This window comes from Macaca nemestrina, chromosome 12 (genome assembly GCF_043159975.1).
Source record: "Macaca nemestrina isolate mMacNem1 chromosome 12, mMacNem.hap1, whole genome shotgun sequence".
Taxonomy (NCBI): Eukaryota; Metazoa; Chordata; class Mammalia; order Primates; family Cercopithecidae; genus Macaca; species Macaca nemestrina.
Window position 1 is genome coordinate 74,912,415 of NC_092136.1, and position 25,955 is coordinate 74,938,369.

General features: G+C 46.0%; 1 long non-coding RNA gene across 1 annotated transcript in view; it reads right to left on the bottom strand.

Moving 5' to 3' along the window:
* The window catches only part of LOC139357543 (uncharacterized), a 36,900-nt gene that overhangs the window by 10,257 nt on the left and 688 nt on the right, over positions 1-25,955 (bottom strand). The window contains exon 2 of the long non-coding RNA XR_011610934.1: positions 12,074-12,197. This is a non-coding gene — a long non-coding RNA (uncharacterized lncRNA). The remainder of the gene's footprint in view (positions 1-12,073; positions 12,198-25,955) is intronic.

Consider the following 25,955-nt stretch of genomic DNA (forward strand, 5'->3'; position numbering starts at 1 on the left):
ACCTTAAAAGAACAAAAAACAGCCCCAAAATCCTGTCCCTATCAATAACATGTCAATGATTAAAGATCAAAAAAGCCCCTCCTCTAAAAAAAAAAATAGTAAAATTGTCAAAAGCCTGCATTTGGGGATGCCCTAGGTCAATGCTTCTTGAAATGTCTCTGGTAAAGGACCAGATTTTTGGTTTTTGCTTTTTTTTCCAATCCTTCATGGACCTATCCATTTTATAAGACACAATATAAGTTACTAGAAAGGTGAGAAAAGAAAACCAAGACATAGTATGACGTTTTATTATTAGTTTCAACAGACATAAAATTACTGTGCCACATTGCTCTGAAGTTTCTAAACAGTTCCACTCCATTTCTGTAATTATTTTGTCAGGAACCAGTAACAAGCTGTTCATGGATGTGCGCTGGTCTCCAGACCACACTGGAGCACTGCCCTGGAACTCTTTGTTGTGACTAACTGCTGGCATTGTAAGGTTGTTGCAAGTTAAGAAACACAAAACTAACTGGTGAATTGCAAAGTGCTGTACACTAATTGGTTAGGGATGTCATCTTAGCCACTTTCACTCAGATAAGCTGAGAAGGCTGCTAGAAGGGCAGGGCTTGCCCAAAATCACATAGCTGGTAAGTGGCAGATGCAGAACTGGCCTCCCAGTTCTCACCCAGTGCCCTTTCCACTCTGCCTTGGGCAGTGGATACGAGGACGTGTCCCCAGGTGCATTTTCAAGGAAGAACTCCATTCCCAGCTGCAGGAAGTCCCGTCTGCCCCTTCTGAGATCACCTCCACTGCAGAGAGCTGTCTCTGCAAGGGTATACAGCCCATGACTCAGCCAGCCAGGGTATAAAGGCCGGGCCATGTCAGCCCAGCTCAATACAACTCTGATGGACATTTCAGTTTGACTTATCCCTCCATCCAAATTTGCTGCCTTCCCTTCCTTCTTGTGGTATTGACTCCAAAGGTTCTCTAATAAACATCCTGTAGGCTACACACCATCTCAGAATCCACTTCCTGGAGAATCCAATCTGTGACATCATGCGTATTTGAAGAGGTAAATCCCAGTACGAGGCAGGGAGAGGTTAACTAATTTGTCTGCAGTCACACCATTTTTAAGTAGTGGAGCGAGGATTTGAATTCAGATCTGACTGCAAAGGCTGTATTTTTGTCTAATAAAGTGTGACCTGACTACCAGCTTGGGAAACGAAAGAAAGGATCAGAAAAGTTGGATTTAATCTGTAATATTAAAAATAACTCTTATTTATTCAAAATGGCACAGCCATTTTAGAAGACAGTTTGGCAGATTCTCATAAAGTTAAACACAGGCTTACTATACAACTCAGCAATTGTGCTCTTAGGTATTTACCCTACTGATTGGAAAACAAGTCTATATGAAAACCTGCACATGAATGTTTATGGCCACTTTATTCATAATCACCAAAAGCTGGAAGCAACCAAGATGTTCTTCAATAGGTGACTGGATTTTTAAAAAACCTGTGGTTCAATCCATACAATGGAATCCTATTCAGAAATACAGATAACTGAGCTGTAAATTCACACGATAGCATGGATGAATCTTAAGTGCATTTTGCTAAGTGAAAGAAGCCAGACCAAAAAGGCTACATACTGTATGATTTCACTCCTATGACATTCTGGAAAAGGATAACATATAGGGACAAAAAACAGATCAGCTGTAGGCAGCTATGGCTGAGGAAGCACTGGGAACCTTCTAGGATGGTAGAACAAATTCCTATGGTATTATAGTGCTGTCTACTTGATACTATGCATTTGTTAAAAACCACAAGGTAGGCCAGGAGCGGTGGCTCATGCCTGTAATCCCAGCACTTTGGGAGGCCAAGGCAGGTAGATCACCTGAGATCAGGAGTTTGAGACTAGCCTGGCCAACATGGTGAAACCTTGTCTCCACTAAAAATACAAAAATTAGCCAGGCAAGATGGCAGGCACCTATAATCCTAGCTACTCGGTAGACTGAAGCAGGAGAATCACTTGAACCCAGGAAATGGAGGTTGCAGTGAGCCAAGATGATGCTACTGCACTCCAGCCTGGGTGACAAGAGTGAAACTCTATCTAAAAAAAAAAAACAAAAAAAACTAAACAAAAAAAAACCACGAGGTAAACTTTAAACTTTAATGTATAGAAATTAAACTTTTGCCGGGCGCAGTGGCTCAAGCCTGTAATCCCAGCACTTTGGGAGGCTGAGACGGGCGGATCACGAGGTCAGGAGATCAGGACCATCCTGGCTAACACGGTGAAACCCCGTCTCTACTAAAAAATACAAAAAATTAGCCGGGCGAGGTGGCGGGTGCCTGTAGTCCCAGCTACTTGGGAGGCGGAGGCAGGAGAATGGTGTAAACCCAGGAGGCGGAGCTTGCGGTGAGTTTGGATCTGGCCACTGCACTCCAGCTTGGGCGACAGAGCGAGACTCCATCTCAAAAAAAAAAAAAAAAAAAAAAAGAAATTAAACTTTTAGAATCACCCAAAAAGTTAAGGTACCCTAGGGTAGAATGCAGACTGAGATGATGAAAGAATCTCAACTATCTTATAAATGTGTGAGAAAACTTCACTGAAGGGAGTGAGAGAACAAAGGGCTGACCTAAGTAACTTTGGGAAAGAATATTTTGACTGGAAACGGCAAGACTGATGTAAAAATACAATGTCCATAAACACTGCACCATAGTTGGTAAAGCTGAATTTCTCATGGGGGTGCAGGATAACAAGTCTGAAACTACCATACATGTGTTGCAATTGAACACATAAGTAAATAGATGACAAGGGCCAGTTTTCTCACTACTGGAGAAGGTGAATGACTAGAATGATCCATGTGGTAAGGGATTAGAGGGAGACATCAGTATGAACTCATGTTTAGTTTAATACAGACACAGCTGGATAGATACAATTATAAATAGGTGTGTATACATGGGAAATATATGTCTCCTAGCTCTGTCTTCTGAGAGGGACTAGAAACAATGGCACCCCAGTAGCAACTAGCACACCAAGAGCTCAGATCTTGGTTTCTAATACCTTTCTCTAAAAAAAGAATTCCTGGCCGGACACGGTGGCTCATGCCTGTAATCCCAGCACTTTGGGAGGCTGAGGTGGGAGAATCATGAGGTCAGGAGTTCGAGACCAGCCTGGCTAACATGGTGAAACCCTGTCTCTACTAAAAATACAAAAATTAGCCAGGTGTGGTGGTGGGCACCTGTAATCCTAGCTACTCAGGAGGCTGAGGTGGGAGAATTGCTTGAATCCAGGAGGCGGAGGTTGTAGAGAGCCAAGATCGCGCCACTGCCTTCCTGCCTGGGAGACAAGAGCAAAACTCCATCTCAAGATAAATAAATAAATAAAATAAGTAAAAAATAAATATAAATATAAAAAGAATTCCTGAGACACTTAAAGCAATGCCTGATTCTAGGACTGGAGCAGGGAATATGCAAGATGAGCCTGAAAAACCTTGTAGTGCCAGAAAGTAAAGAAGTGCTTTAAAAAAATGATGAGGATATCTCAAAAGGACACAGGGGTCAAACTGAACAAGCTCCCAATGTCCACAGCTGCAACAATTCAAACAATAAAACAAACAACATAGTACTGGGATTATAATCCAAAGTGTAAAATAAATATTCATGAGTACATACTGATATAAATGATTGAATAATAAATAAATGGGAGAGAAGAGACAAATCTCCCAAGAGAAGAATCCCAAATAACTTCTGTAGATATTCCCCCTGAGATGAAGCTCAGCCCTCTCCCAGTTGAACTGGGATGTGCTTAGAGACTTGCTTCCAAGGGTAGCATACGGAAAGAGCTGGGTGTGCAGAGAGGGACAGGGAGTAACTTTGTGGTGAAAACACCTAGAAAACATGACTTAACACCAGTGATAAGTCATGTTGATAGTAAGTACACTTGATGTGTTGTGATGAGAATGGCACGTCACTCCTGTGGCCTTCCTCTCCAAACCCCATAACCCCAGTCTAATCAGGAGAAAAACGTCAGATAAATCCATATTGAGGAACAGTCCACAGAACACCTGACCTGTACTTCTCAAAACTAAACGTCATCAAATACAAGGAAAATCTGAGAAACTGTCACAGACCAGAGGAGGCTAAGAAGACATGATATCTAAATGAAATATGCTATCCTAGATGGGATCCTCAAATAGACAGAAGTCACTAGGAAAAACCAGTAAAATTGGAATAAAATAAGGAGTTTGCTGGTAATGTGCCAATCTTGCCTTTTTAGTTGTGACAAATGCGCAATAGTTCTGTAAAATGTTACAAAGGGTAACATTTAGGGTGAAGGGTGTATAGGAATTCTCTTTACTAACTGGGCATCTTTTCTGTAAGTCTGAAACTATTCTAAATTTTTTTTTTTTTTTTTTTTTTTTTTGAGATGGAGTCTCACTCCGTCGCCCAGGCTGGAGTGCAGTGGCCGGATCTCAGCTCACTGCAAGCTCCGCCTGCTGGGTTTAGCCCATTCTCCTGCCTCAGCCTCCCGAGTAGCTGGGACCACAGGCGCCCGCCACCTTGCCCGGCTAGTTTTTTGTATTTTTTAGTAAAGACGGGGTTTCACCGTGTTAGCCAGGATGGTCTCGATCTCCTGACCTCGTGATCCGCCCATCTCGGCCTCCCAAAGTGCTGGGATTACAGGCTTGAGCCACTGCGCCCGGCCTTTACAATTAAAAGTATATTTACATTGAGAAAAATTGCTGTGAGATATCATATTAGGTTTCTGCAGCTGTTATAGCAAATCACCACAAACTTGGTCAGTTAAAACAACAGAAATGTATCCTCTTACAGTTCTGGAGGCAAGGAGTCTGAGATCAGTGGCAATGGTGTCAGTTTGACAAGGTGCCAGCAGGGCCACTTCCCTCCAGAGGCTCTAGGGGAGAATCTGTTTCCTTAACTTGTCCAGCTTCTAGAGCTACTTTCCTTGGCTCAAGGGCCCTTCCTCCATCTCCACAGGTAGCAGCATCTTCAAATCTTTCTCTCAACTTCCATCATCACATCATCTTCTGCCCTCTGTGTCTTGTAGAATCTCTCTCTGCTTCCCTCTTATGAACATGTAATGGCATTCAGAGCCTGTCCATATCACCCAGGGTAAGCTCCTATCTCAAGACCCTCAACATAATCACATCTGCAGAGCTCCCTCAACCTTTTTTTGCCATGTAAGCTAACATCCACAGGTTCTAGAGACTAGGATGTAGATATCCTTTGGGGGGGCCATTTTTCAGCCTACCACAGATGCTCAGCAAGTTCTTCATTCTCTCTGAGACTCAGGTACCTCATCTGGAAGTGATATATGCAAATGTGAAGTAAATTAGGAGGGCTGATCTGCCACTGGACTGGTAGAAGGGGAAGGCAGGAGCCTGAAGAGCCCCTTGTCTTGGGCAAAGGAGACCTGACACTACTCCTCTCTTCCCCATGTGTTCCTCCCCTCCACACTGGCCATGTCCTCATGGTAGTATAAGCAAAGAAATCTGGGACTCAGGATCCTAAGTCCTGAGTTCAAGTCCCAGTCCTGTCAGCAACTTGCAGCATGTCCTCGGGTAAGTCGCTTTCTATATCTGGAGTATACAGTGATTCTACAAAACATATATATGTTAATTCTGCCCTGGGAAAAGGGCTGGAGAGGGACTACTGAGATCTGTCTTGCCCTGAGAAGTCATAATTATGGGATGTTTATATTCCTGGCATCTTCCCTTTGACTAAAGGATCTGGGTCCCTCCTAGTAACTAGAGCCCAGTGGAAGCAGCAATGCCTAGTAATGATAGTAATGGCAGTAATGGTAAAGGTTTAGGCACTGTGGCTTGTGGGAGGGTGAAGAGGGGAGGGAAGAGCCTCCTGTTTCTTACTCGCTTCTGCCAAGGCCCCATTAGTCTAGACTAGGGGTGAGCAAGCTACAACCTCTGTTTGAATGACTGTGGGCTAAGAATGGTGTCAGTTTGACAAGGTGCCAGTAGGACCACTTCCCTCCAGAGGCTCTAGGGGAGAATCTTTACAGATGAACATTTGAAATCAATGTAATGATAGGAAACACTAACTTTGAGCCCTAGTGAACTGAAATGTCATCTTCCAAAAAAGAATTTCGTTATTCTTATTAGAAGACGTATGTTACAAAAAAATTATACTCAATTATTTACTTTGGGTTTACAGTTAAAATTTTGTAGCCTATGTACCCTAGAACTTAAAGTATAATAATAATAAAAAAAATTTGTAACCAGGTGTGATGTCATGCACCTTAGTCCCAGCTATTCTGGAGGCTGAGGCAGGAGGATCGCTCGAGCCCAGGAGTTCTGGGCTGTAGTGTGCTATGCCAATTGTGTGTTCACACTCAGTTCAGCATCAATATGGTGACTTCCTGGGAGCAAGGGACCACTAGGTTGCCTAAGGAGGGGTAAACCAGCCCAGGTCAGAAATGGAACAGGTCAAAACTCCTGTGCTGATTAGTAGTGGGATCACACCTGTGAATAGCCACTGCACTCCAGCCTGGGCAACTTCATGAGATCCTATTGCTTTAAAAAAGAAAAACAGGCAGCGCATGGTGGCTCATGCCTGTAATCCTAGCACTTTGGGAGGCCTAGGCGGGCAGACTGACCGATCTCAGGAGTTAAAGACCAGCCTGGACAACAGGGTGAAACCCCACCTCTACTAAAATTCAAAAAAAATTAGCTGGGCGTGGCAGTGGCCGCCCGTAGTCCCAGCTACTTGGGACACTGAGGCAGGAGAATTGCTGGAACCCAGGAGGCGGAGGTTGTAGTGAGCCGAGATTACGCCACTGCACTCCAGCCCAGGCAACAGAGTGAGACTCCATCTCTAACAACAACAACAACAACAACAACAACAACAACAACAACAAATATCTTGTAGAAACACATTTCATCGCTTGTTATATGAATACCTGCATAATATCCTGGACTTTGCCTTTTGGCCTGCAAGCCTCTATCAGCCCCCAGTTAATGAGTTGTCCTATCTTCCACCTCAAATCTGTCTTAAGCCATCCACTTTCCACTTTGCAGCCAGAAGGATCTTTCCAGTGTAAGTCTGACCATACCATTCCCCTGATTCAAACTTCCCAGTGGTCTATCTGTCCAGCTCCTTGGCTGGCATACAGCCCTCGCAGTCTGGTTTCTGTCTTCCTTCCCAGCCACTCTCTACCCAGTCATGTTGAACTTCCAGTTCTCTAGGGCACCTTGCTTCTCCCAGGACCAGCATTTTACACAAGCTGTTCCCTCTGCCTAAGATGCTGTTTACTACCCAAATTCAATTCCGTCTTGGTCTTTTAAGTCATTTTAGACATTAACTCCACCAGAAAGCCATGCCTGATCCAACCTCCCTCCAGGCTGTGAGGTGCCTCCTCTGGGTTTCCACAGTTCCCTGCTTCCTTCCAGCTTAGCATTGATCACACTTCTGTTTTTTGGTGGTGGTTTTTTTTTTTTGTTGTTGTTTTTTGTTTTTGTTTTTGTTTTAGATAGAGTTTCACTCTTGCTGCCCAGGCTGGAATGCAATGGCGTGATCTTGGCTCACCGCAACCTCTGCCTCCCGGGTTCGAGGGATTCTTCTGCCTTAGCCTCCTGAGTAGCTAGGATTACAGGCACGCGCCACCACACCCAGCTAATTTTTGTATTTTTAGTAGAGACTGGGTTTCTCCATGTTGGTCAGGCTGGTCTCAAACTCCCGACCCCAGGTGATCCATCCACCTTGGCCTCCAGAAGTGCTGGATTACAGGCATGAGCCACCGCACCTGACCTTGATCACACTTTTAAAATGTCTATGGCCTCCACCAGACTGGGAGCCCCTCAGAGCCAAGGTTGGTCTGTTTATGCACTGATGTCCCCACTTCCCAGTGGCAAGGCTCCTGCTAGCTCCTACACTTTGGGGGAGGGAGCAGGAGCTGGGTGTCAGGAGGCCCAGTTCATTTCCTTTCCTGGACTGCAGTCTCTCATCTGTATGATGAAGACTGAAGGCCCCCGGCTGATCCTCTAAGGACTGGGAGTGAAAATTTGGGGGTAGGGACAGTAGTTGAGCTCCCAGACACCCTTATCAGTCCTCTATAGGCAACCCCAGATAGACATGAGACTGGGCTCTGCAACAGGCGTGATTTGGGCCATTCCAACCAAAGGTCAGTCCTCAGTAGCCAACTGCAACTGGCCTGGCCCTGGACCCTGCCTGCCCATCCCCCTACCCTTTCCTCCCCTGAGACCCAGGAATAAAAAGGATCTTGGCTGTCCATACTTCTGGCGTGGGCTCAGGAACATGTATGCAGACATGTGTGTATGTCTATGGCTATGCTTCTGCAAGAACATCTATATGTGTGTATGGGCTTGTGTGAAAGCATGTACACACCTGTGCATGAGTCCATGGGTGCATGTCTCTGCACCAGTGTGTGTGCTCCACAAGCATAGTCAAGCAAGTATGCCCCTGTGCCCCCATGTGTCTGAGTGTGCATGGCTATGGGTGTGACTCTGTGCATGTTTATCGGCAGGCATTGAGAGGAGACAGGAGAGTCAGCCCTCTTCAGCCCTGCCAAACGATGACATCTGATTCTTTGGGATTCCCCTGACCCTGTTCCCTGCCCTCATACTCCAACGCTCTCATTTGAGTGACCAGCTTCTGGCATCCAGTCTAGAGGGACTCTCCCCTCTTCGCTCATCAATTCAGTGCTTTGCAGGGAGATCTAGAATCCTGAAATAACCAGGATGAATCTAAGGGTGGTGAAGTGGACACTGGAATGCTCCACAAAGTTCCCTTTTACCATTCTGTGTACACCATTCTATTGGCTTTTCTTGCTAACCACCTAACTATGCAACTCTCCTGGCTTGCCTGGTACTACTGAAGACACTTTTTCCCATGTGCAGAGAGGATGTTAAATGTCTGGGAGTTACATTACCCCATTCTCCCCTCAGGTGACCCTCAGACTAAATGGCGAAAGGCACCTGCCTTGCTTTCTATTGGAACAAACTCTGGAGCAAAAGCCACCCCCGGAGCTCCCCTGAGGGATCAGGCTGAGGTTGCACTGAACTTGAGTCACAAGTTTGCTTAGCTTTTCCCCTCCCCTGCCCTGCTTCCCCAACTCCCTCTTTAGATTCTCCCACAGGCATTTCCTTCACAAACCAGTAATCTCAAGGTCGGCTTCCAGGGAACCAACTTAAGACAGAGAGGATGAGCCTAGAAACCATGAACCCAGACTATCTTCCTGCACCACCAATGTACAAAGAGGACACTGAGGCTCAGAAAGGGGGTGTCTATCTACAGAGGCCCCCTCTTTGCATGCTATACTTGCCCCCTTCATCTCCATCACCCACCTTACCACCACCTCCCCTGCAGGCCCCAGGTCCTCTCTGCAATGCCCTCAATATCCTTGGGTTAGAAAAGTTTCTTGAGCCTGCTTGGATCTCCCAATCCTGGGGGTGCCCCCTTATCTCTCCTTGGAGAGTGAAGCACTCAGGATTGAAAAACAAAACAAAAACAAAACAAAACAAAACAAAACAAAAAACAGAGAGAAATAGAGTTCTGAAGATGGGGATCAGCAAGGCAAGCATTCCTCTGCCAATGCCCCCTCACTGTCTCCAAGTGGGGACAACTAGGAGGTGAATGGTGTTCGGGTGGTAAGATCTTACTTCTCATTCTCAGATGAGGCCATGTATGGTAGAAAAGGTACTGTTCTGGAAATTGAGAGACCTCGATCCCAACTTCAACTCTCTTATCACCTGACTGAATAACTTTAAAGAAGCCCAACTTCAACTCTCTCCTCACCTGACTAAATAACTTTAAAGAAGTCAACCCTTCAGAGTTGAAACTTCAAGAGTTTCAAGAGTCAAAACATCTGAGTCAATGCTCTGAAGAACTCCATTTCCCCATCTGTGGAACGGCAGCAGTGGAACACAGAGAAGCGAGGCATTTCAGAGACGAGATTCCAGCCTCAAATTCACTTCCTAGGCACATGGCAATCTCTTCGAATACACAAATCAGTTACTAGCCCCGTCTGTGCCTTAGTTTCCTTATTTGTCAATGGAGATGATCGCAGGACTGACCTCATGGGTTGTTCTGAGGATTAAATGGGATACTTCATGTAGAGCCCTTTGCAGGTCCTCAGCACACAGCAAGCTTTGGATAGCTGGTGGCCATTTTTGCCCTTGTTACGTATCATTCCAGAGTTTTATAACTGGTTTGGTCCTGTGGCCTCACCAACTTGACACAACTCCTATGCTCTGTAAAAGTCAAAGGACATTGCCCAGAGGAGACAAGGTCTGGTGGAAGGGGAGTTTAAAGGGCTTCCATTCTCCCAGTCCCACCTGCCCTGCCTCTAATGCCTTTCCTGGCTTCAGAAAGAAGAAACAGATTCCCCAGGGGCTCCGGGCACACAGCTGGGCGCCCAGGTGAGCTAATCTGGGTGGAATGAGTGTGTATCCTTTCAGGTCTGCTGAATAGCACAGCCAAATCCTATTTCCTTTCCATCTAGTGAAGTGGATAGAAATAATGCAGGCATAACCTTTCCCTACTTTCTCTGCCAGCATTCATTCAGAAAGGATTTTGCTGTTGTTACTGATGTTGCTGTTTTTGTTTTATTGTGATTCTTCAGGTTACAATATGTATTTATTTTGAAGTATTTCTTTAAAATTTTTGAAATTATGGTGAAATATAAGGAACATAAAATTTACCACTGGAACCATTTTTAAGTGTACAGTTCAATGGTGTTAAGCACATTCACATTGTTGGGTAACCATCACCAACATCCATTTCCAGAACGTTCTTCATCTTGTAAAAGCAAAACTCCATTAAACAATAACTCCCCACCCTCTCCAACCCCCTTGTCTTTGCTTTTTTGTTGTTGATCTGTGCAAGAAATGGGTTTTGTAGTGTCATCTCTTTAATAAATATTCACCAATGGTTTCTTGACCTGGCACTGTACTAGGCCTGGAATGCAGGGGGAGCTTGAGGCTTATCACCAGCTCTGAAGGCTTAGGATTCAGTAAGACCGAAAAAATGGAGGAAATTTTTTTTTTCATGTATTCATTCAACAAAATGTTCCTGACCCTATCAGGCCCATGGGACCAGGAAACAGCAATGGAAGATATACCCTCTCCCCACCCTGAAGGTACTCATGTCCAATGCCAGAGTAAAGGAGCTGGTGTGACCAGTGGCTATCTGGGCTTCACCTCCCCATGCCTCTCTGCTTAGCCAAATCCTACCCCCACACTAGCAGAGGAAAGCACAAACTGCTATGGAAATGCAGAGGTGCAAACAACCCATTGCATACCCATAGGTGTGCAGGAAGGCTGAGGGTGGAGAAGAGCTGAGAAAGGATTGATCAAAATTAAAAACTTGTATGTTTGAAAGGACACTATTGAGAAATGTTAAAGATAACCCACAGAATGGGATAAAATATTTGTAAAGCATATATCTGATAAGGAACTGGTATCTACAATACATTAAGAAATCTTGCAGGCCGGGCGCGGTGGCTCAAGCCTGTAATCCCAGCACTTTGGGAGGCCGAGACGGGCGGATCACGAGGTCAGGAGATCGAGACCATCCTGGTTAACACAGTGAAACCCCGTCTCTACTAAAAAATACAAAAAACTAGCCGGGCGAGGTGGCGGGCGCCTGTAGTCCCAGCTACTCGGGAGGCTGAGGCAGGAGAATGGCGTGAACCCGGGAGGCGGAGCTTGCAGTGAGCTGAGATCCGGCCACTGCACTCCAGCCTGGGTGACAGAGCGAGACTCCGTCTCAAAAAAAAAAAAAAAAGAAAAATTAAAAAAAAAAAAAAGAAATCTTGCAACTCAAAAATAAAAAGACAACTTTATTAAAAATGGACAAAGGATCTGAATAGACTCTTCTCCAAAGAAGATACATAAATGCCCAATAAACATATGAAAAAAAAATGCTAAACATTGGCCAGGCACAGTGGCTCACATCTGTAATCCCAGTACTCTGGGAGACTGAGGTAGTAAGATCATATGAGGCCAGGAGTTTGAGACCACCCTGAGCAACAAAGTGAGACCCCCATCCCTACACACACACACAAAAAGAAGAAAAATTAGCCCAGGGATTGTAGCACATACCTGTAGTCCCAGCTACTCAGGAGGCTGAGGTGGGAGGATCACTTGAGCCCAGGAAGTCAAGGCTGCAGTGAGCCATGATTGTCGCACTGTACCCCAGCCTGGATGACAAAGTGAGACCCTGTCTCTGAAAAAAAAAAAAAAATTGCCCAATGTCCTTAAGTCATCAGAGAAATATGAATCAAAACTACAGTGAGACACCACTTCATACCCACTAGAATGGCTAGAATAAAAAAGTCAGGTAATAACAAGTGTTGTTGAGGATGTCAAGAAATTAGAACCCTCAAACACTACTGGTGGGAATGTAAAATGGTGCAGGCAATTTGAAAACCAGTATGGAAGTTCTTCAAAAATTTAAGCATGTGGCTGGACGCAGCGGCTCACGCCTATAACCCCAGCTCTTTGGGAGGCCGAGGTGGGCTGACCATGAGGTCAGGAGATCAAGACCATCCCGGCTAACACAGTGAAACCCCATATCTACTAAAAATACAGAAAATTAGCCGGGCGTGGTGGTGGATGCTTGTAGTCCCAGCTACTTGGGAGGCTGAGGCAGGAGAATGGTGTGAACCCAGGAGGCGGAGCTTGTAGTGAGTTGAGATCATGCCACTGCACTCCAGCCTGAGCAACAGAGTGAGACTCCGTCTCAAAAAATAAAAAACAATTAAGCATGAAATTACCATTGGATTCAGCAATTTCACCCCTAGGTTTATCCCCAGAGAAATGAAAACATATTCACACAAAAATTTGTACACACATGTTCATAGCAGCATTATTCATAAAAGCGAAAAGGAGGAAACCACCTATATGTCCATCAACTGATGAACAGATAAACAAAGGATTTGTTTTGGTTAAGTTGGTGCGAAAGTCATTGAAGTTTTTGTCAATAGTATCTCTACAATGGACTATTATTTGATCGTGAAAAGTAATGAAGTACTGATACAGGGTACAACAAGGATGAACCTTGAAAACATGCTAAGAGAGAAATCAGAAAGAAAAGATCACATTTCACGATTCAGTTTAACCATTTCAAAGTGTACAATTCAATGGCATTAATTACATTTACAATGCTGCACAAATACTATCTAGTTCCAGAATTTTTTAAATCCCCGCAACCATAAACCTCATACCTATTCTCCCTTCCCTCCAGGCCTTGGCAACTACAGAGTTTTTGGTGTGTTTTTGTTTTGCTTTTTTGAGATGGTGAAATGTTCTAAAATTGATTGTGGTGACGCTTGCACAACTCTGTAAACATACTAAAATCCATTGAATTGTACACTTTAAATTGGTAAATTGTGTGGTATAAGCATCAAATCTCAATAAAGTTGTTACAAAAAAAGAAAAAGAAATAAATAAACATAGAGAAGAATCCTCTGACATCCCAGTCTTTCCCTTCAGCACAAGTTAGCAGTGGTCAACCACTAGAAAAATTTGCAAACACGGCAACATCAAAACCCAAACCTAGCTCGCCACCACATGCCTCTTTTTCTCTTAGAAATATACATGATATTTGAAATTCCATCAAAAAACAGGTGATACACACACAAAAATATCCATTATCAAGAAATAAAACATGCAGAAGAACCAGACTGAAAGAGAAGTGAAACCATAAGATGTTGGGGCCTGTAATCCCAGGACTTTGGGAGGCCGAGGTGGGTAGATCACCTGAGGTCAGAAGTTCGAGACCAGCCTGACCAACATGGTGAAACTGCGACACTACTAAAAATACAAAATTAGCCAGGCGTGGTGGTGCATGCATGTAATACCAGCACTTGGGAGGCTGAGGCAGAATAGCTTGAACCCAGGAGGTGGAGGTTGCAGTGAGCCAAGATCGCGCCATTGCACTCCAGCTCGGGCAACAAGAGCAAAACTCCGTCTCAAAAAAAAAAAAAAAAAAAAAATGTTAGACGTGTAAGACAGAGGTTTTAAAATAACTATGATTAATAAATGAAAGGATCCAATGGAAAAGACAGACAACCTGAATGAACAGATGGGGAATTTTAGTAGAGAGATGAAAACTGTATTTTTAAAAAAGAGTCAAATGAAGTGCTAGAAATAAAAAACAACATATCAAAGATCAAGTAGTCCTTCGATGTGCTCAGCAACACAGAGATAAAAAAGTATGTGTATTGGACACAGAGAGGGGAACAACACACACCAGAGCCTGTTAGAGGGTAGGAGATGAGTGGAAGGAAGTTAGGGGACGGGGAGGGAAGTTAGAGGACAGGTCAATAGGTGCAGCAAACCACCATGGCACACATGTACCTATGTAACAAACCTGTATATTCTGCACATGTATCCTGTTTTTGTTTTGTTTTGTTTTCTAGAAAAAAATTTTTTAAAAAAAGCAAAACAAAAAGAGTATGTATGGGTTGGGGGGACGTGGCAGGAAATAGAGCATCTAAGACCTGCAGAACAATATCAGTCTAAATATGTGTGTAATTGGAGTTCTAGAAGGAAAAAGAGAGAAGAAAAGAGAGAAAGTTCAAAGAGACAATGGCCGAGAATTTTCCAAATTTAATAAAAGACAACAAATCACAGATCCAAGAATTCCAGAGAGCCCCAAGCAGGATAAACACAAAATATATACCCACCTAGATACAAAAAACACCAAACAACAAAATCAAAAGTAAATATTAAAGATAACCAGAGAAAAAATGAAATATTACATACAAAAGAACAAAGATAATATTTACTGCAGATTCTTGTCAAGAGTTTTTGCAAGGCAGAACACAATGGAGTGACATCTTCACTAAAGGGAAAAAGCTGTCATCTCAGATTTCTACTCCCAGGGAAAATGTCATTCCAAAATGAAGTTAAAATAAAGACTTTTAAGACAAAGGCTAAGAGAATTAATTGCCAGCAGACTTGTACAACCAGAAGTGTTAAAGGAAATTCTTTAGGTATAATACCAGATGGAAAATCAGATTTACGCAAAGAGATAAAGAGTGCTGGGAATTGTAAAAGAAAACAAAGGTCAGGCATGGTGGTTCATGCCTGTAATCCTAGCAAGTTCGGAGGAGGCGGAGGCTGGTGGATCCCCTGAGGTCAGGAGTTTGAGACAAGCCTGGCCAACAGGGAGAAACCCCTTCTCTACTAAAAATACAAAAAAATTAGCTGGGTGTGGTGGAACATGCCTGTAATCCCAGCTACTTGGGAGGCTGAGGCAGGAGAACTGTTTGAACCCGGGAGGCAGAGGTGGCAGGGAGCCAAGATTGCGCCACTGCACTCCAGCATAGGCGACAGAGCGAGACTCCCTCCAAAAAATAAATAAATAAATAAATAAATAAATAAACAATAAAAATAAAAATAATAAAAAAGGATTGGAATCAATAATCTAAACTTAAGAAAAAGGGCAAAATATCAAAATATAGCCAAAGCAAATGGAAGATATAAAGATAAAAGCAGAAGTAAATGAAACTGAAAACAGATACATAGAGAAAATCATTGAAACCAAAGAGTTTTATTGAAATAAATAAAATGGATAAATTTCTAGTCAGATGGGTCAAAAAAAAAAGTAAAGACACAAATTACCAATATCAGGAATGAAAAAGATATCACTAAAGCTCCCACAGATATTATAAGAATAACGAGTGACTATTATGAACAACTTTCTGCGAATGTATTTGATATCTTATGATAAATGTTCTAATGGAGGCCTCAGAAGCGGCCAAGTCATTTCTTCCACATCTGTGCCTGGTCTAATTGTGAGGCTTGGGACAGCCATGATGGGAAGGGCCACACAGTGTTTAAACTGCTGTGGGGATCAAGCCTCCAGCCCCAAGTGGATGGGGATAGCCTGGCAGAGGCCACACTGTGGTAACTGACCAGGTTCAAAATCTCAAGTTTATCTCAGGTCTGAGCCTGTTTCTCAACATCAGGTACACAAGAAATGGTGGCCATGGACTTAATTCTGGAGATTGCCCAATGGCAGTGTTGGAAAATCCCCACATTTAGGCTTTTCTTTCTGTCCAAGCCACGTTGGACACCATCTGACACAGGGTTCTCTCTCTCTGTCTTTCTCTCTCTCCCCATCACCCCACCACTCCACCCCCTTTTCCATTCAGGCTCAGGTAAATAGAATAAGAACAAGTAAGGGCTTTGATATCAAAATAACCAAGATTCAAGTCCCCGCTCTCCTCTAACTAGCTACCACTTCTCTAAGCCTCAGTTTACTCATTTACTTTTTAATGTTGCGATCTCACACCTCCAAGATTGCTGTAGAGGTTAAATAACAAGATGCATGTATACTGTTAAGAACAAGGTCAGGGCTAAGTTCCTATCAGTCTCTGGTCTCTTCCCAACTCCAGTGCAGATTACTCCTCCATCTTAGTTTGACCTTGAACTTCAGAAGCTCCAGGAAGCCAGGGACTAGGTCTGTTTTCTTCTCACCATTGTATCTGTAATACCTGCACAGGTTTTGCAAGGCAAAGAGCGTGCATATAATAACTGTGTTAAATGAACGAGTGAATGAATAAATGGATGAATGAATGACAACAGTCATTCTAGGTACCATGAGATTTAATACGGGATGCCACAATGTATTTTCCAAGTTCTCAGAGTGCACATGATTGCAGAGGCAGGAATGGGTAATAAGATGGATAAGATCCAGTCTTTACCCTTGAGCAACCCATAAATGTTTTCTGATGACTTCCTTGTGCCAGGTCTGCTCAGAATCAGCTTTGTCCCTGACTACAGTCAGGTGGAGGGGGAGGAATGCAGACAGATACATTATTTGGAGGTGGCTCACGCCTGTAATCCCAGCATTCTGGGAGGCCGAGGCGGGCAGATAACTTGAGGTCAAGAGTTCGAGACCAGCCTGGCCAACATGGTGAAACCCCGTCTGTACTAAAAAAAAAAAAAAAAAAAAAAAAAAGGTCAGGTGTCCCAGTTACTCGGGAGGCTGAGGCACGAGAATCACTTGAACCCAGGAGGCAGAGGTTGCAGTGAATCGAGATTGCACCACTGCACTCCAGCCTGGGCGACAGAGCAAGACTCCATCTCATATATATATAAAACAAACTGTTTGCTTCTCCAAAATGTGGCTTCTTCAAGCTGTGAGCTTCCAGCAGGGAAGGATTCTACTCCCAAATTTCCAGCCCAAACCCCAATGTTAAAGTTTTTGTTTGTCTGTGTGCAGCAAGCAGCAGAAGTGTTAAAGTTTAAGTGAAAGTTTGAAAAAGGGGTATGTGTGGTTGTAAAGAAGGCTTATTGGAGGAAGATGCATCAAGACAGGACAGATGGGCAGAGTGTGAAAAAGGGGGAGCTTGGGGAAGGGCTTGAGTTCAAGAGCACAGTGTGGGCAGGGACCCAGAGGTGGAAAAGCACGTTCAGGGGCACGGCAAGTGACCTGATGGGTCTAGGGAGCTGGACCCACATCAGAGCATGGTGGTGGGAGAGGAGTGAAGGCGGCTGGAGAGAGTGGCAGGAATAGGATCATGTGAGGCCTTGAATGCCAAGTTAAGGAGCTGGGGCCTCATCCTAAGAGCTATGGGGAGCCATGAGAAACAATGGGTTGGTTTCTGTGTTCCAAAGCTCATTCTGGGAATCTGGAGACAGGGGACCAGTGAAGAGGGTAGTACAGCTGTCTATGCAAGATGGCATGGCCCAAGGCAGAAGAGAGGGAGAGAACTGTTTCCTGGTTGTTGGGGGTGGAGGTATCAGTGTGAATGTTTTTATATGCATCCATGAGCACAAGCAATCTTTCTCAGAGGGTCAGCCTAAAAAAAAACCCAGCCCTATTCAGTTTCATGACCCAGCATACCCAGCAGCCTGGGGGAGGCCAAAGTTACCAGAGAAAGAGACTGAGAGGCATTCAGTCAAAGCCTGACTTTACAGTTCTTCCTCACCAACACCATCCTGCAGATTCACATTCTTCTACAGGCTTTCAGGGTGTTTTAATCCCAGTTATCTCATCCAAAATATTTGCTTTTCCGCCTTTCTTTGTGTTTCCTGTATGCCTCATGTCAGCATCCTTGTTCAGGTCACTTATTAAAAAAAAAATCCATAAGGCCAGGCTGAGGTGGAGCCTGGAGTGACCAGGAAACCTCACTCTAGAGTGAACTCCTACCTGAGGCAGCTCCTCCTCCCTAACAGGGCCCACACTGACCTCTTGGTCACCTCCCTGCTCAGGACTCTTCTGATACCATAGACCTAGTCCTAGGCCAGTTTGGGAATCTAGAGAGGCCATTGGAAAGAAAACTGATACGTGGATACCACCCCTCCTCGGTGACTGGATCGTAACTCCTGATAACTCAGGGTTTTGTTTGTTTGTTTGTTTTTTCTCTTGAGGGCCAGAGAACATCCTTTCTAGAATGCAGTTTATACAATTGACCTCAGAATAAGGCCAGGATTTTGCAGCTATTATAGAGCATAGTCTCTGGAGGCACACCATCTCAGCTTAAATCCTGGCTCTGCCACTTCCTAAGCTATGTGACCTTGGGCAATTTTTTTAAACTCTTTGTGTCTCAATTTCTCCATCTGAAAAACGGACTCATATAGTATCCACTCCAAAGGGTTGTTGTGAGGCTTAACTAAATCCACCCATGTATAGTAACTGGCAGACAGCAAATACTCACTGAAGTTTAACACCTATTACTGCCTGCTGTAGTTCATGAAAACTGTTGCGTCTCCTTTTGGAAAAATCAGGATGGCACTAACCCACCTCCAGTCTCCCAACTGCTTCTCCAGCTGAACAGCATTTCCTAGAGATTACAGATTTCTGTAATCTGCAGGTTCTCTGAGATGCAGTTGGAGCAATTTAATACAGCAGAGCAGTCCCATGCTCCACTGTAGTCTCACTGCAAAGCAGTTCAGCAGCGGTTCTCAAAATGTGGGCTTCAAACTAGCAGTATCAGCATGTCCTGGGAACTTGTCAGAAATGCACATTCTCAGCCTCCCTCCAGAACCTACTGAATCAGAAACTCTGGGGGTGGAACCCAGAAAACTATATTTTAACCAGCCCTCTGCTAATGTTTGAAAACTGCCAGAACATAGTATAGCACAGTGGTTTATTTAGATAGATATGACGCAGTTCATTGCCCGCTCCTTCTCCACAAGGGGTTCCTGATTCCCCCAGAACCCTCTTTTACTGACATCTCTAACTTCCTCCCTGTATTACTGTTGTCCGTGCTCAAAAGTGCTCAATCCTCCCTGGATTGCAGGTTCCCTGAGAGCAGTGTTGGGTCTTACTCATCTCTGCACTGGGCAGCCCAGGGCCTGCCACAGGGGCCTTTGCTTAGGAAAGACGTGCTAAGTCAAGCATGCGACATTTTCAGTTTCCTCTGACTAAGGCTACTATTACTGAGCCTCTGTTCCTTCCAGGACCCTTGCTCAAACAGCATTTTCCTTTGTGAATTGTGGTGATCTCCTATGCTAAGATGCCTGGTTCTTTGTCATTTCTAGTGTCCTCCAGTTCCACTGCCTTCTCAGGCATTTTACTCTTCTCTCTCCCTTTATGTTTGTTCAAAGCCCTTTGGAGAAGGTGTCAGAGCTCCAGGCAAACCTGTCCTCCTAATCCTTATTTTCAATCATAATACTTCTACTGGTAACAATAGTACATGCCAGGCCCTGTCAAGTAGTATATGCCAGGCCCTGTCCTGGGCATTTTTCATTCATTCATTCATTCATTCATTCACTTAAGAGACAGGGTATTGCTCTGTTGTCCAGGCTGCAGTGCAGTGACACGATCATAGCTCACTGCGGCCTCTAACTCCGGGACTCAAGCAATCCTCCCCTCCCCCAGCCTCAACTGGGACTACAGACACATGCCACCATGCCTAGGTAATTTTTTTTTTTTTTTTGGTAGAGATGGGGTCTCTCTGTGTTGCCCAGGCTGGTCTTCAACTCCGGGGCTCAATCGATCCTCATGCCTCAGCCTCCCAAAGTACTGAGATTACAGGCAAGAGCCACCGTGCCCATATGGCACTTCACATTTGTTATTTTAGTCTTTACAACAACCCTAGGAGGAAGATGCTTATTCCCATTTGGATGGAGTACAGGGAAACTGAGGCTCAAACACAGCAAGCGACATTAACATGTGGCAAGGTGGGGGCTTATTCAGTCTGGAGGCAAGTCAGGGTCTGGGTGGATGGACCAGGAGAAGTGCCTTGTCTAGGCATATGTATTCATATAAAAATGATCCACCAACAAACCTGTTCAGTGCCCTTGCTCAGGAAGATGGGTCTGACCAGGTCCCAGCCCACCAGGGTGCCTTTCCACAGTGTGCAGGGGACATCCGCCTGAATGCCCATCTTCAGTGCATCCCCCAGCCCAGCACTTGCTATTCTGTGCAGCGGGAGTTTCAAACTGTGTTCCACAGAGCCCTGGAGATAGGGTGTGTAGCTGGGCAAGAGAGAGACAGACCCTGAGGAACTGTGGGACCACCCCAGCAGCCTGTCATCCCTGTCACTTCTTGGGCTCTCGAGGCTGTATTTGAAGAAATGCTTTCGGCCCAGTGCCGGGGCACGCGGCACGCGCCTGTAATCCCAGCACTTTGGGAGGCTGAGGCAGGCAGATCACGAGGTCAGGAGATCGAGACCATCCTGGCTAACATGGCGAAATCCTGTCTCTACTAAAAATACAAAAAAAATTAGCCAGGCGTGGTGGTAGTCCCAGCTACTTGGGAGGCTGAGGCAGGAGAATGGTGTGAACCCGGGAGGCAGAGCCTGTAGTGAGCCGAGGTTGCGCCACCGCACTCCAGCCTGGGCGACAGAGCAAGACTCCATCTCAAAAAAAAAAAAAAAAAAAAGGAAGAAATTGTTTCACTGCTTTTAAAAAGCTAGAAACTACTGCTGAATGATAATTGTCATTTTAGGTGTCTGTTTCTTCCCCCAGAATGCCCCTGGGGAGCAAGAACTGTACTCACAGCACCCAGCACAAGTATGGGGGGGTCTCAGGAAAGGTCGGCCAGATAGAAGGGCAGATGAGAAATGAACGTACTGAGAGCTCTCTGTGTAATATCCTCTGCCCCACCCCCACTCCACCCCCAATTCCTGTAGGGAAAAGGCCTTGAGAGAGTTGAGCAAGAAACGAGCAGGCAGAATGATGCAAGGAGAGCTGTCTGTACACATTGCAACAGAACTTTCTAAAACAAGGCTGGGGCTGCTCCCAAGGGTCTCAGCCCTGCCCTATTTCTCTACTGTCATCCAGACCTGTCACACAAGATAAGGCCAAAGGCGGCCGGGCGCGGTGGCTCAAGCCTGTAATCCCAGCACTTTGGGAGGCCGAGGCGGGTGGATCACGAGGTCAGGAGATCGAGACTATCCTGGCTAACATGGTGAAACCCCGTCTCTACCAAAAATACAAAAAACTAGCCGGGCGTGGTGGCGGGCGCCTGTAGTCTCAGCTACTTGGGAGGCTGAGGCAGGAGAATGGCGTGAACCCGGGAGGCGGAGCTTGCAGTGAGCCGAGATCACGCCACTGCACTCCAGCCTGGGAGACACAGCGAGACTCCGTCTCAAAAAAAAAAAAAAAAAAAAAAAAAGGCCAAAGGCCATTACCAAGCCCTGCTAAGGCCTGACCTTAGAGCTGGCAGGTCAATGCTCTTGGGTTCTGGGTTGAAACCTGGAACCATCTTCAATCACCCGCTTCCTTCCTTTCAGCCCTACATCCATCTACGCCATCAAGTCCTAGAGACTCTAAAGCTTCAGCATCTATCAAAACCACCCTTGTTTCTCCTTTGCCTTGCCACCCCTTCAGTTCAGGCTGTGTCATCATTATCTCTCTCCTTCCTCTCACCTGCCTCCCTCCCTTCCATCCAGTATCACCCAGGTCCCTCCTGTAGGCCAGGTCCAGTGTTGGGCCCTGGGACACAGAGAGGACTCTAATTCTACTTGGTCCTCAAGGAGCCTCTCCAGGAAGAATCAGCTGTATAAACATTAAGAGTTTCAGGTGTTCTGAAAGAGGGAAGCTGGAAGTCTGATGCCAGCACAGAGGTGGGGAGGGTCATTGTAGGGCCACGTGCTGTCCACCTTCCATCACGCCCAGCCCCACTCTCCACCTTTCTCCACCTGCACTCTCCTTGGATATTCTGTGAGGCATCTGTAGGCTGCCTTACCCTCTGGGCAATTAGAAGTTCTGCAAGACCAGGCGTGGTGGCGCCTGTAATCCCAGCACTTTGGGAGGCCGAGGTGGGTGGACCACCTGAGGTCAGGAGTTCGAGACCAACCTGGCTAACATGGGGAAAACCCATCTCTACTAAAATTACAAAAATTAGCCGGGTGTGGTATGCACCTATAGTCCCACCTACTCAGGAGGCTGAGGTAGGAGAATCGCTTGAACCCAGGAGGTGGAGGTTGCAGTGAGCTGAGATCACGCCACTGCACTCCAGCCTGGGCGACAGAGCGAGACTCCGTCTCAAAAAAAAAAAAAAAAAAAAAAAATGTTCTGGCAGAAGACAAGGACCTGAGTTGGAGACAACCCAGGTCACTGTGGGTTGTCTGTGCCCCTTCAGCAAAGGCCACAGCTTCCATGTGGCAGCCCTCTCCACTCAGCCCCCACTGTACCTGCGGTGTCCTCCTCTTAGTCCTTCAGGCCAGACTCCCTATGAGGTGACTAGTCCTGGGCTACTGCCATCCCTTGAGTTTTCTCTATAGTCTGCTTAGGTCTTTGCAAACAGCTTTTGTATTAAACTGTCCTCAAATTACCCAATTTGGGTGGGCTGTTTCCCACAGGGACACTGACTAATATAAGGCAGACGTAGTCAGGAAGGGTGCCATGGAGGTGACAGTTAAAGATGTGCTTGCCTGGACAATGATCTTTCTAAAGCATAAAATTCCTGCTAAAAACCTCTATGGCTCCCCATTGCCATTGCCCTGAGAATAAAGTCCAGACTCTGTAGCCTGCCACCCAAGACTATATACCATCAGACCCCTGACCACGAAGTAGCATGTGGGGAAGTCACCAGGAAGAGGGACAGTACGGAGCTTGGAAATGGGAGGCAAAGACTTCCAAGAGGGGTGCATCCATGCCACACAGCTGCTCTGGCTGGCAAATTCCTGAGAGTAAGGAGGCGGGTGAGTTTCTAGGCTAGAGGGCTATGCCAGGCTGCCTCTGCTTGCCAGAACCCTGCCCGCCCACTCTCCAAGTGAGTTGAGCACTGAAAGGAGTTTAACCCCAGTGGGCCCTAGCTTTGGGGCATGAGAACGGGTTATATTCCAACCCCATTTGGCAAGCTATTGGATTTCCTGAGCTTTCGTTTTGCCAACTGCAAAATGGGACTAACCTCCCAGGGCTGTGGGGGAAGTGTAAAGGAGGCAACGGATGGGAATTTGCTTTCGTCCAGTAGTTCTGCTGTTACAGATGCTCCCTCTCCCAGCCTTGGGAGGCAAGAAAAGCGTACAGGTTTGAGGCTCCGGAAGACTCGGTGTGAATCCCAGCTTTACTACTTACTCCCTATGTGATTAGGACAGGTCACTTCACTTCCCTGCACCCTATGTGCAAAGGGGTGGGGGTGATCACCCCTTGTGTGGTGGCTGTGAGGACTGGGCAAGCTCACACAAGCCAGGGCCTAGCACAGAGAGGGAGCTTGGTACATGTTTGTTTCTGTCTTTCTACCTGTGCCTCTCTTAGGGCAAGTGTCCTGTCTACCTTATAGGCTGGTCACTTACTCTCCTCATGTGTGCAATGGAGGCACTAAGACTGCCATCACTGAAACGTATCTCAGAGGTGCATGTGTCAAACCTCTCACAAACTACAAAGCTGCACGTGGAATCCCCAGTGGCAGTACAACACTGGTGACTGAAGTGGGTGGAGGATGGGCCATCCTTGTGGATGCCCCTCTGCTCACAACCCTACTTTGGTCCACCCCCTAACAGGATGAAGTCCAAGCTTCTTGGCGGGACCACAAAGCCCAACCTGGTCAAGCCCTTCTTGGAGGCATGACTTGACCAATCTCTGACTTGCCCAATATACCCATGGCTTGAGAGATGATGAAGGAAAGGTAATCAGGTCCTAGAACACATTCTCACAGCTGTCCTGCTCACACACCTGCAGGAAGAGCAGGGCTGGTCCTTATAGGAGTCTAAGGATGTCAGGAAGCGTGGGAGGGGGCCAGGAGAAGTCAGATGGGTGTGAGCCCCCCTTGCCCCACCTCACACAGGGGAAAACAGTCCCAGGACACAGGAAGCTGCCTTTCCGGGCTACTCTAAGTTTGGGTCTGTTTGTCCTTCCAAATCCAACTTGGACCAAGCTGTTTAAGCAGTACCCATAGTCATGGTGACTGGAGGCCAAGGGGAAGGAGTGTTCTAGAAGCTGGGATGCCAGGGGCTGCTTGCTCTGTGAGGTGGCACAGAAGTAAGCAATTGTGACTCTCAGCCCTTGGACTCATGTCTGCATCCTCTCACAGATGTTCCTTCCCAATAGGCCTTGGTAACCCCAAGTCTTGCCATTTAAGACAACGATCTCTTACATTACAACACAGTGATAACACTCTTTTACATGCTGTGATTTCACTTTATCCTCAAATACTCAAGTGAAGTCAGCAAAACAGACACTGTCACCTCCATTTCATAATGCAGAATCTGAAACCTAGACAAGATAGTGATACTGACTTGCCCAAGGTGAGTGGGTGGGCCATGAGTTCCAGCCCAGGCCTCCTCCACAGGAGACCCTTCCAGAGCAGAAACAAGCCACAGACTGACCTGGGATCTTCCAGGTCAGCAGGTATCTTGCCTCCAAGAGCACTCTCTCTGAGGAGAGGATGCCAGGATTTATTGGCACCTTTGGTATCCTCCTGGCTTCACTCCTCTTTGCCCAAAAATAAACCACACCTGTTTCTACCTCCCAGCCTTTCCACATACCAGTCCCCATGTCTCCCCCATCCCCCACACACGGCATGCCACTAGCCTACTCTCAGTTGCCTAAAAGACACTAAGATCTTCTCAGCCTCACGGCCTCACCACATGCTGGGAGCTCTGCCTGGGATGATTTTCTTTCTACTCTTGGCCAATTCGGGCCTTGGGGCCCAGTGACATAGTTGAGAGATTTACCCATGGCCTTGAGAGGGCTGAACAAATGGAAGCTCTCCAGGTTGCACCAGAGGCATCTATTACCTGCTGCCCTGTGCCTGTAACTTCTGTCATTCTCCTCTCCCCCTGTGAGAAAATGATAAAGACCACAAAGGCAGGGACTTCCTCTCCTCTTATGCTGGGATCCCACAGCTAGCTCGCTCCAGCTATGCCTAAGAAATCTGTCTTATCACTGATGTGCTTGTTGTCCCCACTCATTCCCTGAGCCTCTCATCCAACAAGTCACTCCACCACATTCTGGTGGATCTTGCTTCCTATGCTCTTCTCTAGATCAGGCCTTCCCTCCATTCCCTCTACCACTGCCATGCCTTGAGGCTCATCCTCTCTCACATGGATCCCCCCCACAGCCTCCCCACTGCCCTCCTGGCCTACAGCCTCTCCTGTCCATTTCCCATACTATGGCTAAGGACTCTTAAAACCCACCTGACCAGTCATTTCCCTACTAAAGCTCTCCCAAGACCCGGCTCCCCTCCTGATGTCTCAAGAGTGGCATTCCCAAGCTTCTCTCAGTTCAAGCACCCGCGCCTCTCACTTCAGCCTCATTTTCCACAGTTGCCTGGGCTCCAGCCACTCCAGGGCCCCCAGCCCTGCCCCAAACACGATGGCTTTTCTAACACTTTATGCCTGTCTTTCTGTTTGCCCTCACATCCTCCATCTGCAAAATTCCTACTCATTAATGGACAAACAATTCTGGAATGCCTTTTATGTGCCAGACGCTACCTAGGCTCTTTTTGTACCTTATCTCGTTTACTTCTCAAAGTACCTCACAAAATAATAATTATTATTCCCATTTTACAGAAATGGAAACTGAGGCTCAAGAGAGGTAGGGCGAGAACTGGGCTCCTAGTCTATCTGATTCC